This window comes from Alligator mississippiensis, chromosome 1, assembly GCF_030867095.1.
Source record: "Alligator mississippiensis isolate rAllMis1 chromosome 1, rAllMis1, whole genome shotgun sequence".
Lineage (NCBI taxonomy): Eukaryota > Metazoa > Chordata > Crocodylia > Alligatoridae > Alligator > Alligator mississippiensis.
Genome location: NC_081824.1, coordinates 342893961 through 342906439, shown reverse-complemented (window position 1 = coordinate 342906439; position 12479 = coordinate 342893961). Strand labels below are relative to the sequence as shown.

Genomic DNA, 12479 nt, shown 5'->3' with positions numbered 1-12479 from the left:
GGGGGTCTGCATAGCATGCAGCCCCCGGCTGCTCAGAAGTTGGGTAGCTCCGCCCTAAAAGAAAGGCCACTGATATAGCCACCCACCAGATTCAGTTAGTTCAAGCTGAGGCTAGGGACACAAGTTACACACAAACTGGTTTAAGTGATCAGAAACTGGTTTAACCTGTAACAGAACTTAAGTTCAGTGTATATAAACCAGGTTCAAAATGGCCACAATGGGTTTAAGATAAACCTGGTTGAATTCAGTATCTGACTTAACTGATTTGGGTCAAACCAGCTTATGCAACTTCTGTCCCAGACCGCTTCCTGGTTTAAGATAAACCAGAGTCCCTCAACATCCCAGCATGCTTTTCAGCCCTGAGCTGGACTATGCTGTCTGCTCCAGACAGCAGGGCTGTCCCTACCCCTCTGCTCCCTAGCTGGAGCAGGGGCGGGGCATGGCCAGACACCAGCTGGCACAGCCACTTTAGGCAAAGGGAACAGGGAGGGGGCTTATTCCCCCCTCCTTCCCCTTTCCCACTGGGGGACCACAGCCGGGGTCTGCTTGGCTGGGGTGTAGCAGCCCCTGTCAGGCCCCACTGTCCATAGCATGAAGCAAACAGGGAGAGGAGAGGGATTTAATTTCCCCCTCTGTCCCACCAGCAGCCCAGATCCACCTGGCCAGGGCGGAGCAGCTTCTGTCAGCCATTTCCCCCTCCCCACTTCAGTGGCAAGGGTAGAAGCATGGCCAGAGCCAGCCAGCATGTCCTTGCCATCTGCCTGCCTCACCAGCACCTGGGGCTTGAGCTGTGGGGCTGAGCCAGGCTGGCCTATGGGTATTGCTGAGGGCAGATGCAGAGGGGCAGCTTGGTCTGGGTCACAGGACTGGGCTCTTCCCAGCAAGCTATGGCTCGGGCTGGGGCTGCAGAGGCTGCATGGCCAGGTTACTCCTGGCTCCCTGTGCCTAGGCTGGGCAGGGCTGTCATGGAACTGTAGCCGACTGGGCAGGGCCCTTCAGTGACTATGGCTCTGTGACAGCCCAGCCTGGCAGCATGGGTAGGGGCTGGCTGGGTGGTGGGCTGCCCAGGTGACTGGGAGGTGCTGGTAGGCCCTGATCCCGGCATCATTCCACCCATGCTGCCAGGCTGGGCTGTCACAGAGCCATAGTCACTGAAGGGCCCTGCCCAGCTGGCTGCGGTTCAATGACAGCCCTGCCCCACCTGGGCATGGGGAGCCAGGGGCAATCTGACCACACAGCCCCCATGGCCCCAGCCTGAGCCATAACCTGCTAGGAAGGGCCCAGCCCCCCTGGCGGCTTCTGCCCCTCTGCGTCTGCCCTCAGCAGCATCAGCAGTTCGACTTGGCTCATCCCCGCAGCTCTGCAGCCCTGGCCGTGGGTGGATAGCCCAGCCATGCTGGCTGGCTGCGACCAGACCCCCAGCCACCCGTGCAGGAGCAGGGGGGAAAGCTGGGCAGACCCTGGCTAGGGTCCCATACCCGCCTGGATACAGGGGAGTTGAATCCTACTCCCCTTTACCTGAGGCACTGCCTGGGCCGGTGTCTGGCCTCAGAGACAAGCCTAGCAAGGACTGCTTCCCCTTTCTCCCTCCAGGCACACCCCGCCTGGGGTCCCTGCAGGCCAGGGTGGGGGTTTAAACCCCTCCCCAATCATACTTAGCTCCTGTCGGTGGCCCGGCCATGCTCCCTGGTCAGCTTCCCTTCATTGTAGCTGCACTGAAGGGAAGATAGGGCTCGCTTTAGCATCCCCCGGCTTCTGGTCTGAGCCACTGCAGGCATGTGTCTGCATTTCCAGAATCAAAAGTGAATGTCTATTCACTTGCAAATCAGTTAAATCTTTGCAGGTTAGACTAACCTGCAAAGATTGAATCAATTCAGGATCCAGCTTTTTGAATGTCTGTCCCTAGCCTAAGAGAGTTTCATGACTTTTGTCTACCATTTGTAATAGTATATAATAATATACTATTATTATATAAATAGTATATAATAGTATATAATAATAATAAGTATAATATGGGAAGATAGCACTTGGTGATGAATTGCTTTGAAAAGATGATAGGTTTGTTTGTATTAACATTGGTATGTAACTAAGCATAGTTTGCAAAATAGATGAGGTTCCATGGTTTTGACTCCATTAATGTACCCTAAGGAAATTACTAAGTATTCTGTACTTAGTTGCGGAATGTACTCATGCTGAAAACCACTCATTTGCACAAGTCCAATCTACTACTGCAGAGTGAGTTTTAAATTATTTGTTGCATGGGTACATGCACACACACATATAACATGTGACCAGGTTTCTTCAAACTTTTCAGAAGTCTGCTTAGCCTTTGAAGTGAGTCTGGCCAAATCAGTTTGTTAGGAAAAGTTGAAATATATGAAAAAAAAAAGCTTATTTTTGTTGTTTTTCAGACCAACCTAACATCAGCGGGCCACAGATTTCATAAAAATCTATAGCAGAATACCTAGAATCATAGAAGTAGAACTGGGAAGGACCTCAAGAGGTCTTCTAGTCCAACCCCCTTGCCTGAAGCATATCATGCAGCAATATGAAGATAATACCTATTTATTACATTTGCTATAGGATGACTCAGGCCATTTTATCTATAAGAGAACTCATAGGGGAGTGCTGATTTAATTGTATTAAAATCCCTTGAAACAAATTCCAAATCTTAAATGTTACTTCCTTGTTAAAATGCTTTCTGAGATACTTTAGCAGATTCTCAAATGCTGCATTGAACCCATAAATAAGTATTGGTTTTAATTTCTTTTAATGGATGGAGTTGGATGCAGAATGCCTGATAACACAATTAGATGACACTAAATTGGGATTGTAATCTTCCGTGCTGTTCACCGGTGCGTCTGGTCCATATGGGTTTTTCAGACATTGCTGTTGCTCGGGGAAAGGACTGCCTGTTATTGGGTCAGATTCCAGAGAGCCCTCAGGGGTTCTCGCCTGCCATGTTTTTGCTGTAATAAATTTATTTAGTTGGGGGGAAGATGTCTGTCCCATCCCTCCTGGTCCCCTCCTTCAATCTTCCCATCCACCTTCCCGTTTGGGGCTCCACCTCCCCTACACCTCACCTAACGCCAGCCAATGATGTTGAGTCCTGGTCTTCTTGGTTTGGTTACAGTACCATTATATGTGCCTTGGCCTTTTGAATTGGGATAAATGTATGAGGATGGCAGTTCGTCCTGCTCTGCATAGGACATAGTGGGACTGGCTTAGCCTCTTCCTGACCCTGGGTAACCTTGTCTCCCGGTGCCGTTTCCTCTCACTGGCTTGTAGTTGCCATGGTGTAGACAACTATCTCTCCTCTCCTCAGGTTCCTGGTGGGTCCAATCTAGTCTGGAGACATCAGGAGTTCACGGCTCTGTCTCAGGTGAGTATTGCAGCCCTTCTGGGCTTAAATTATTCCCAAAAGCCCCTTCCTGGGGCTGCTACCACTTTCCCTCAGTGGGGCTTTGCTCTGCTCTGGGCTGCTTGGTGCCCACCGGGGAACCCACTTCTGGTTCCTCTTGCCTCCTGTCCATCGGGGTTTTTATTCCCCTTTTGAGGGGCCAACTGACAAATCGGCACTGGCACGCAGCCATAAAATGTGCCCATGCTGGCACAGGAGCTGGTCCTGGCTCCTCCCAGATCAGCTGCTTTTTGCTTTTTTCTTAAGTTGATTTCTGGACAGTTGCAGATTTTGTGGTTTCTGTGAAATCCACAAAATTACAAATTAAGTAGGTCCCTAATTATATATAATAATTTATTTCACAGCAAAAACCTTTGTGGAAGTTAATTGGAAAATAAAAGCACATTTTGTGCTTTGTCATATAAAACAGCACTAATCTTAAATCGTTTAAGAAAAATAATAGCTACACAGAACTGTCCATTTCTAAGGCTTCTACAACCTGCTAAAATATGGATAAAACTGTGCTTTTTGTTAAAAGATCTTATGTTATGGGGAAAAGAAGCTACGAGAACCCACATATGAAGGATACAATTGCATATTGTGATTGTGCATTTAAAACATTGTGTGTGTGTGTGAAAGAAACCTTATACCATCAAGAGTAAAGCCCACTCTACTGCATATGCAGAGCACTCAGACATTTATAGAAGAGTTGTAATCTTGCAATTTGGAATTTACATTCATTTTCTAAAAGATCTGTTCCCTTAAGAACATAAATTTCATAGAATACTTATTTAAAGGATTCCTGTTAATGAATGTCTTGACATATAACTAAGTTAAAATGATTAATTTTCAGAGGTACTACCCTATAAATACAGCAAAAGCTGTGCTATCTGGCACTTTATTAATTGGCATGCTTTATTAACCAGCATGCCGATCAACGAGGCAAAAGCGAAACTGGAAGTCCCACTGTGGCACTTCTGGTTTTGCCAAGTCCCACTTTGCTAACTTTGGACCATGGCCTGGGGCAAAGCATCCTGCGTGGGGCCACCCTCCCTGTTCCCCGGCACACTGACACCAGGGAGCGAAAGCCCTGGCACACTGGACGCAGCGGGAAGGGCGGTGACCTGAACAGGCAAAGATGCCTCTTGGATAACCGGCATATTTGATTAACCGTCACTTCCCATTCCCCATGGATGCCGGATAACACAGCTTTTACTGTAGTATGCCTGGATGTTACAAACAAAACAAACTAAACAAAACTATTAAAGGTTATTTTTTCCCCTCCTGATCCCTTGGGGATGTTCAGAAAGCCCCTTTGGACTTGTTTGTGAGCCTTTTCCCCCCCAGCCCCTTTCTTTGCCTTACCCACCTACTGCCTTTTTATGCTTCTGGTTTCCTGTTGCTGTGAAACACCTTGCAGCAGAAGAGTCTGCACCAGCAACGAAACAGTGGTGCTGACTATTCACAAAATACTTTCCAAACAGACTAATAGGGAGAGGGGGTGGAAAAAGGGCATACAGTAACAGTATGTGTTATAATTTTCCACCCTCAAATTTTTGGAAGTAGCTTACAACAACATTAAGTACAAAATCTTTGGGTGGAAATGTGATTTTCTTTTTTTTCTTTTTTTTTTTTGGTTAACAGTACCCCTGAACTCCTTTGTCTACACACAAGTTCTAATGCTTGGACGATACTAAAATAATGATCTATACTACTCCTTCCTGATAGGACCACAGTTTTTTGAGAATAAGTGTGTTCATTTGGGTGTGGTAGTGTGGATATGCTGTGGTAGCTTTGATGCTCCAGGAAATATGCGAGAAGCAAGATTATTTTTGTGGGTGGTATCTTTCATAGGACTAATTGCGTAATTTGTTCACATTTGTGAAAAGGAATAACACTTTATGGACATAAGGCACTTCTATAACCACTGTAGGGTTTGTATCATAACTGAATTCTAAATTAAACATACCTACCCTAACTTTAATCTATACCATGGGTAACAGTAACAGTGAACTATAGCAAAGGCTGCACAAGATCATGGGAGCCTGAGGTTTCATAACTGGGTAACTACCCCAGTGTAGTCTATTCTGCTGAATCTACATTACACTGCAGCTGTTACTCATGTTAGCTAAATTAAAGCTGCATGGGTAGACATACCCACATTTACAATCCTTCCTTTATTTGCTACATAGCATAACGAGAATACAGCTTTCAAATGAAAAACAAGCCTGAGATCCAGAGATGCTTACGTTTCATGCATCTGTTATATCGTTTTAAATTATTTATTTATTTATTTTGATGTCTAAGGGAAGCAATATTGTTTTATAGGGGTGCATTGAGAGAGATTTTGGGGGCCGATTGCAATAGCCAATTTTTAAGGAGGGATATCAGCTGATACTGATGCAATTTCTGATATAGCTGCATGCAGCTGATAAGGCCATTGTGGTGAAAGGGAAGGTGGGGGGGGAAATCACACCCTTTCCCTCCCTGCCCAATGCAGCCCTGACTCAATGCCCCACCTCCACCCATGTGCCGGGAACAGGTGGGCCTGTGCTGGATGTGCAGCGGCACTGGGAGTGGGGCTAGGGTGAAATTTGGGGTGGCTGCAGCCCTCTCTGTAGCCCACTTCCTGAGCCCAGCCCCTGCCAAGAAAACCCCAGCACAGCCCCAGCTCCAACCCACAGCTGCAGCCTGCTGCCCCACCCCACACAGATCTGGGGGCACATCCTCCCCCCCCCCGTGCCCTCCCAGGGTGAAAGAAGCAGTGGGAGCCACCCCACCCCCCACAACAAGCTGCAGGTCCATCCCGCACCCCACCCCAGCTGGGCAGTGCCTGCTTCTGCCCCTGCCCCTTCCCTCACCATGGGGGGCATTGATCTGCATCCCCTGTGCTCCTTCCCTTCCACCACAACAGACTTACCAGCTGCACGCAGCTCTCCACGCTGCCAGGCTTTATTCCTTGCTGCCTGCATGCAGCGCTGCAGCTGTGCGCACGCGCCAGCATTTATTGGCCAAATTATTGGCTGCATTGGGCCGATTTCTGATACAGCCAATTTTCTTTATAGCAGTACCAATCTGATATCAGATTGGTGTATTGGTATACCTCTATTGTATTATAATTTGCTTTCTTTCATTAATGACGACAACCTCCAGAAACCTTATTGTCCTTTAGGGGTCAGCATTCATGTGAAACTGACCAGGCAGCGTGGAAATTTTATTAAATGTATTTGTTGGTGCCATTGCCCAGAACACTGGGATGGCAGTGGATTCCAGTAAGGGTTGGAGAAGATAGGTCAATATAATACAACTCAGTTATAAAGGAATTTTTGTTGCAAAAGAAAATAAGCATCTCATTCATGGGCTACACTCTTAAGACCATGGGCTTTGTTTGGTACCCGTTGAAGCTTTTGAAATTGTGAATTGGGAATCTTTCTGTTGACTTTGAGCATTGCATCAGGGCTTTTGTAACCTAGGACCTTGGACAATTGAAAGGGGTTTGTTGATAACATAATAGAGTTCAAAAGTGTATAAACAAGTTAAACCAACACTGTAGATTTCTTTTATCTAAATTTAATAAATCTTCAAAGATGCTACACAAACTTTTCACATTGCTGTGCTATGCAACATAGATAAAAGTAGATTAACTGCTGTACACACCATATTTACTCAAATACAAGATGAACCTGACTATAAGATGACCCTCCTCCCCCCATCATTAGATTTTGTGTATGGAAAAAATGAAATTTGTTATAAATATTCAGATATAGAATCTAATTATTGGAGGTTTGCCCTTGAATTTGTCCCCTTCCCACTGCTACAGCAGGGAAAATAAATCTGGGGAGAAAGGATGAGATAGCCCCTTGCCCTCTGCCTCCTCAGCTTCTTTCCTTACACTCCCTTTCCCCTCCCTCTTCTTTCCCCCTCTCCCTCCTTATTAGGAGTCCCTGCTCTCCTTGAGCACATGGAAATGAGGGGCAAATTTAAAAACACTGACTTTGAAATAAACATGCTGTAGTATTTTGCATATAGGGAAATTAGTATACATATTCATAGACTTAGTTCATTGAGAATCGATGACAAAAAATTACCTTTCGTGAAACTGCTACACATTTTAGCACAGGTACTCCATACATACATTTATATGTCTACTTATATATAGTACAAACTATGCATGATATTAGTCTGAAGCCAAAAGTCTTGTGAATTACTATACAGTTTATTAGCAGGGCCCCTGCAGAGTCAATAATGTTTCAAGCCATGGGGACTCCATAGCTCAGCACTGTTCAGTATGTTTGCATGTTCCTGATTACCACCCCCCCCCGCCACACACACACACACACACACACACACACACACACACACACACACACACACACAGGCTCCACATGCTAATTAGTCTCCCTCACTCATGACTGGAACTGGGTTTTCTTGTCACAAGTCCTTGGATCCTCTAAAATCTATATGCAGATGAAGCACAGGGTCCAGCTTCACCTCATGGAGGGTAGGGGCACACTAATCATGCACCAGGCTGAGAGAGAGGGTGACAGAGGGAGTCTGGGTGAACATTTTGGGGCCCCATTTCATGATATTTGCCAGGAATTTAAGGCTGGTAAAGAAATTTGGAGGCTGGAAATTTGAGGCTGGAAAGAAAAGGCAAAGCATTGCTCGACCTGGTACTGTCTACTGGGGATGACCTAGTCGGCGACCTAGTGATCGATGGGAAGCTGGGTGACAGCGACCACGAGCTGATCACCTTCACCATCCGCCGAAAAGCTGGCAAGTCAGTCAACAACACGGAAGTCCTTGACTTCAGGAAAGCCGACTTTGACAAGCTCAGGAGGCTTGTCAGTGAGGCCCTAAGGGATTGTGACCACAGGGAGAGGGGAGTTCAAGAAGAGTGGTTGCTCCTCAAGGGATGGAGGATGGGAGTCACCTCCAAGGAGGATTATTCTGCACTGGTCCGGTCCTGTAGGGAGCATACCAGGAAAGCCAAGGCTGCAACTGAACTCCAACTAGTTTTGAGCATCAAGGACAATAAAAAGTCCTTTTTCAGATATGTGGGGAGCCGGAGGAAAAGCAGGGGCAATGTTGGACCCCTGCTGAACCAGATGGGGCAACTGACAACTGACGCCCAGGAAAAAGCCAGCCTATTAAATAGGTACTTTGCATCGGTCTTTCATGCGTCCCATGGGATGCCCATGCCCGCTACGGGACAGGGAAGTCCAGGTGAGGGTGATCCCCTGCCCTCCATTAATGCTGACTTCGTGAAGGAACATCTTGAGAAGCTGGATACCTTCAAGTCAGCCGGCCCTGACAATCTTCACCCCAGGGTACTCAAGGAGCTGGCGAGCATCATAACCCAGCCTCTAGCACTGATCTTTGAAAACTCTTGTCGCTCTGGTGTAGCGCCCGAAGACTGGAAGAAGGCCAATGTGGTGCCTATCTTCAAGAAAGGGAGTGTCGCAGAGCACTGAGGTGCCCTGCTCCTAGAGAGGGGAAACTGCCAGGGAAAAGAGCCCTAGCAGGGAATAAGAGCCCACCTGTGGGTTGCCAGGGCAACTGGAGGCAGCAAATGACCCACACCTGACAGCGGTCAGCCAGCGGTAAGGGGCAAGGCCTGGCTCTTATAAAGCCCTGCCAGCAGTCAGAGAGGCAGGAGCTCCTAGAGTAGGGATGCGAGAAGCAGTGAGACCCACAGGTACTGCTTGAGCAGAGTTATGGATGGCAGCTCTAGGGCATTTGTGCAACGTGGTTTAGCCAGGTGGCTTTATATTATGTTATAGCCAGGAGGCTTGAGTTTCTGTAGCATTTTGTTGTTTGTTACACCGGTGGTTTGGGTGAGGCTATTAGGGGTTGGAGGAGGCCTCATAGGGACCCACAGTGGTGTAGGGGCCCCAGCGCCAGTGCGGGCGCAGCATTCTCAGGGGTAACCCACAGCAACGTGGGGACCCAGCTCCATGGAGGGCGCAGTATCCTCAAAGGGGCCTCATAGCGGAGTGTGAGGACCCCGGCGCCCAGGAGGGCACAGCATATGGGGTGTTTAGACCCCAGCCCTTGAGAGGGGCACTATTGAGAAGCCCCAGTGCGGGCATGGCGAGCCCCAGAAAGGGGGCGATATTATTGGAAAGCCCAAGTTGGGCACGGCGAGCCCCGGAGAGGGGGGGACACCTTATTGAGAAGCCCAGTGCGGGCGTGGCAAGCCCAGAGAGGGAAGCGCCTCATTGAGAAGCCCTAGTGTGGGCGTGGCAAGTCCCAGAGAGGGGGCTGTTATACTGAGAAGCCCAGTGCGGGCCTGGCAAGCCCCAGAAAGGGGGCAGCACTTGAGAAGGCCCCAGAGAAGGGGGCAACACTTGAGAAGGCCCAGAGAAAGGGCAGCAGTGCAAGAGAAGGCCCCAAGAGAGAGGGTCATGGTACAGAGAAGGCCCCAGAGAGGGCACGGAGAGCCCCAGGAGGGGACGGCATAACAGAGGAGGCCCGAGAGACGGGCAGTGTATGTAGAGAGACCAACGTCAATTCCATCTGCGAGGCTTGGGACGTGGTATCGGGGTGGTTGGAGCCACACATAGCCCATAAGGCTAGGGTGCCCCAAAGCACCCATTTGTAGGACAAGATCAACGAGGAGTCCGGGAAAACCACAGGGTCCGAATAAACATAGAGACGTGTCCAAGAGGGCGTAAGGCAGCCTCCCAACCAATTCAAACCATCAAAGACGTGGCAGGAGAGAAATAGTGGGTGCCCTTGGGCCAACTTGACACAGGGAGGGGGCCTTAAGGTGATCACGGCCCTCCTACAGGACCCCGCCGTGACAGGGAGGAAAGTGGATCCGGCTAACTATAGGCCCATTAGCCTGACTTCTATCCCGGGGAAGATCTTAGAAAAGTTTATTAAAGAGGCCATCCTTAATGGACTGGCCGACGCCAACATCTTAAGGGATAGCCAGCACGGGTTTGTTGCGGGTAGGTCTTGCTTGACCAATCTCATTTCCTTCTACAACCAGGTGACCTATCACCTGGACAAGGGAGAAGAGATTGATGTCATATATCCTGACTTCAAAAAAGCCTTCGATCTGGTTACCATGATCACCTCTTGGAGAAACTGGCCAATTGTCGCCTTGGGTACTCCACGATCCACTGGCTGGAAAATTGGCTCCGTGGTCGGACCCAGAGGGTAGTAATTGATGGAAGTCACTCATCATGGTGTCCTGTGACCAGTGGGGTCCCCCAAGGCTCTGTCCTTGGACCCATACTGTTCAACATCTTCATTAATGATGTGGACACTGGAGCCAGAAGCGGACTGGCCAAGTTCGCCGATGACACCAAACTTTGGGGCAAAGCATCCACACCAGAAGACAGGCGGGTGATCCAGGCTGACCTGGACAGGCTCAGCAAGTGGGCGGACGAGAATCTGATGGTGTTCAACGCCGATAAATGCAAGGTTCTCCACCTTGGGAAGAAAAACCTGCAGCATCCTTATAGGCTCGGCAGTGCTTTGTTGGCTAGCACTATGGAAGAAAGAGACTTGGGGGTCATCATTGACCACAAGATGAACATGAGCCTGCAGTGCGATGCTGCGGCTAGTAAAGCGACCAAAACGCTGGCTTGCATCCATAGATGCAAATCCCGGGACATCATTCTCCCCTTGTACTCGGCCTTAGTGAGGCCACAGCTGGAGTACTGTGTCCAGTTTTGGGCTACGCAATTCAAAAAGGATGTGGAGAAGCTTGAGAGTGCAGAGAAGAGCCACGCGCATGATCAGAGGTCAGGGAAGCAGACCCTACGATGACAGGCTGAGAGCCCTGGGGCTCTTTAGCCTGGAACAGCGCAGGCTCAGGGGCGATCTGATGGCCACCTATAAGTTTATCAGGGGTGACCACCAGTATCTGGGGGAATGTTTGTTCACCAGAGCGCCCCAAGGGATGACGACTAGGTCGAATGGTCATAAACTACTACAAGACCGTTTCAGGCTGGACATAAGGAAGAATTTCTTTACTGTCCGAGCCCCCAAGGTCTGGAACAGCCTGCCACCGGAGGTGGTTCAAACGCCTACATTGAACACCTTCAAGAGCAAACTGGATGCTGGGATCCTATGACCCCAGCTGACTTCCTGCCCTTTGGGCGGGGGGCTGGACTCGATGATCTTCCGAGGTCCCTTCCAGCCCTAATGTCTATGAAATCTATGAAATAGGAATCATTGGAAATGGGAAAGAAAGGAGCTGCTCAGCTGTGGAAATGAAGAGGAAGTAAAAATGTATTGATTGTAGTGGCTCACCATGACTTGGAAATGAGTTGGTGTTGAGGGGGACTGAGGACAATGGGCACTACTATATATCTATTTCAGAGGAGCTGCACTGACCTGTTTTTGTGGTAGGTTTCCAAGGGGTGGGGGTGAGGGTGAGGGCACTGAGGAAGTCCTTTGTGCAATTGTGATGGTTAAAGGTGACAGTGATGGGCATGCGGGAACATGGGCATGGAGGTGTGAAGTGTTTTTTGTGATGGGACTAAGAATGATGTAACTTTAAAGGTGTATTTTGGACTGTCAAGTAAACCACAGCAGTCACAAGGCAGGTCAGTAGAGGTATAGTTTTATATATATACTAGCAGAAGTACCCATTCTTTGCCCAGATTATTATTTTTGTTATTGCAGTGTTTGTTTATTTTCAAAGAACTTAATATAACATATTTAGGTAAAAAATATTGTTTATTTTTAAAGAACATAGTATAACATATTTAACATTTTAATATTTAACGTGGAGTGACATTTCTCCAGATACAACAACACTACACAAAGTAACATGGGGTGACAATTCCAATTCTAGTGATAAATGAATTATCTTTATTGTAGAACTTCTTAAAGAATGTTCGCGGTTTTTCCTGTTGGTGCCAGTATATACAAACCTCTTTGACTACCAACTCTGGAAGAAACCACATATAACTCTCTGTATGAAAAGCAGTGTTCCCTTAAACCAATACCAATGACTTTTAAAGATTGCCGTTGGGATTTGTTTATTGTCATAGTGAAACATAACTTTACTGGAAATCACAGCTGTTTGAATTCAAAAGGATAATAGGTGGGAATTATC

At 48.0% G+C, this 12479-nt stretch overlaps 1 protein-coding gene across 1 annotated transcript in view; it reads left to right on the top strand.

The window, feature by feature from the left end:
• CRACDL (CRACD like) overlaps nucleotides 1–12479 on the top strand; it is a 134916-nt gene that overhangs the window by 19551 nt on the left and 102886 nt on the right. The window contains exon 2 of the mRNA XM_019485090.2: nucleotides 3326–3382. The gene's annotated coding sequence lies outside the window, so the exon portion shown is untranslated. The remainder of the gene's footprint in view (nucleotides 1–3325; nucleotides 3383–12479) is intronic.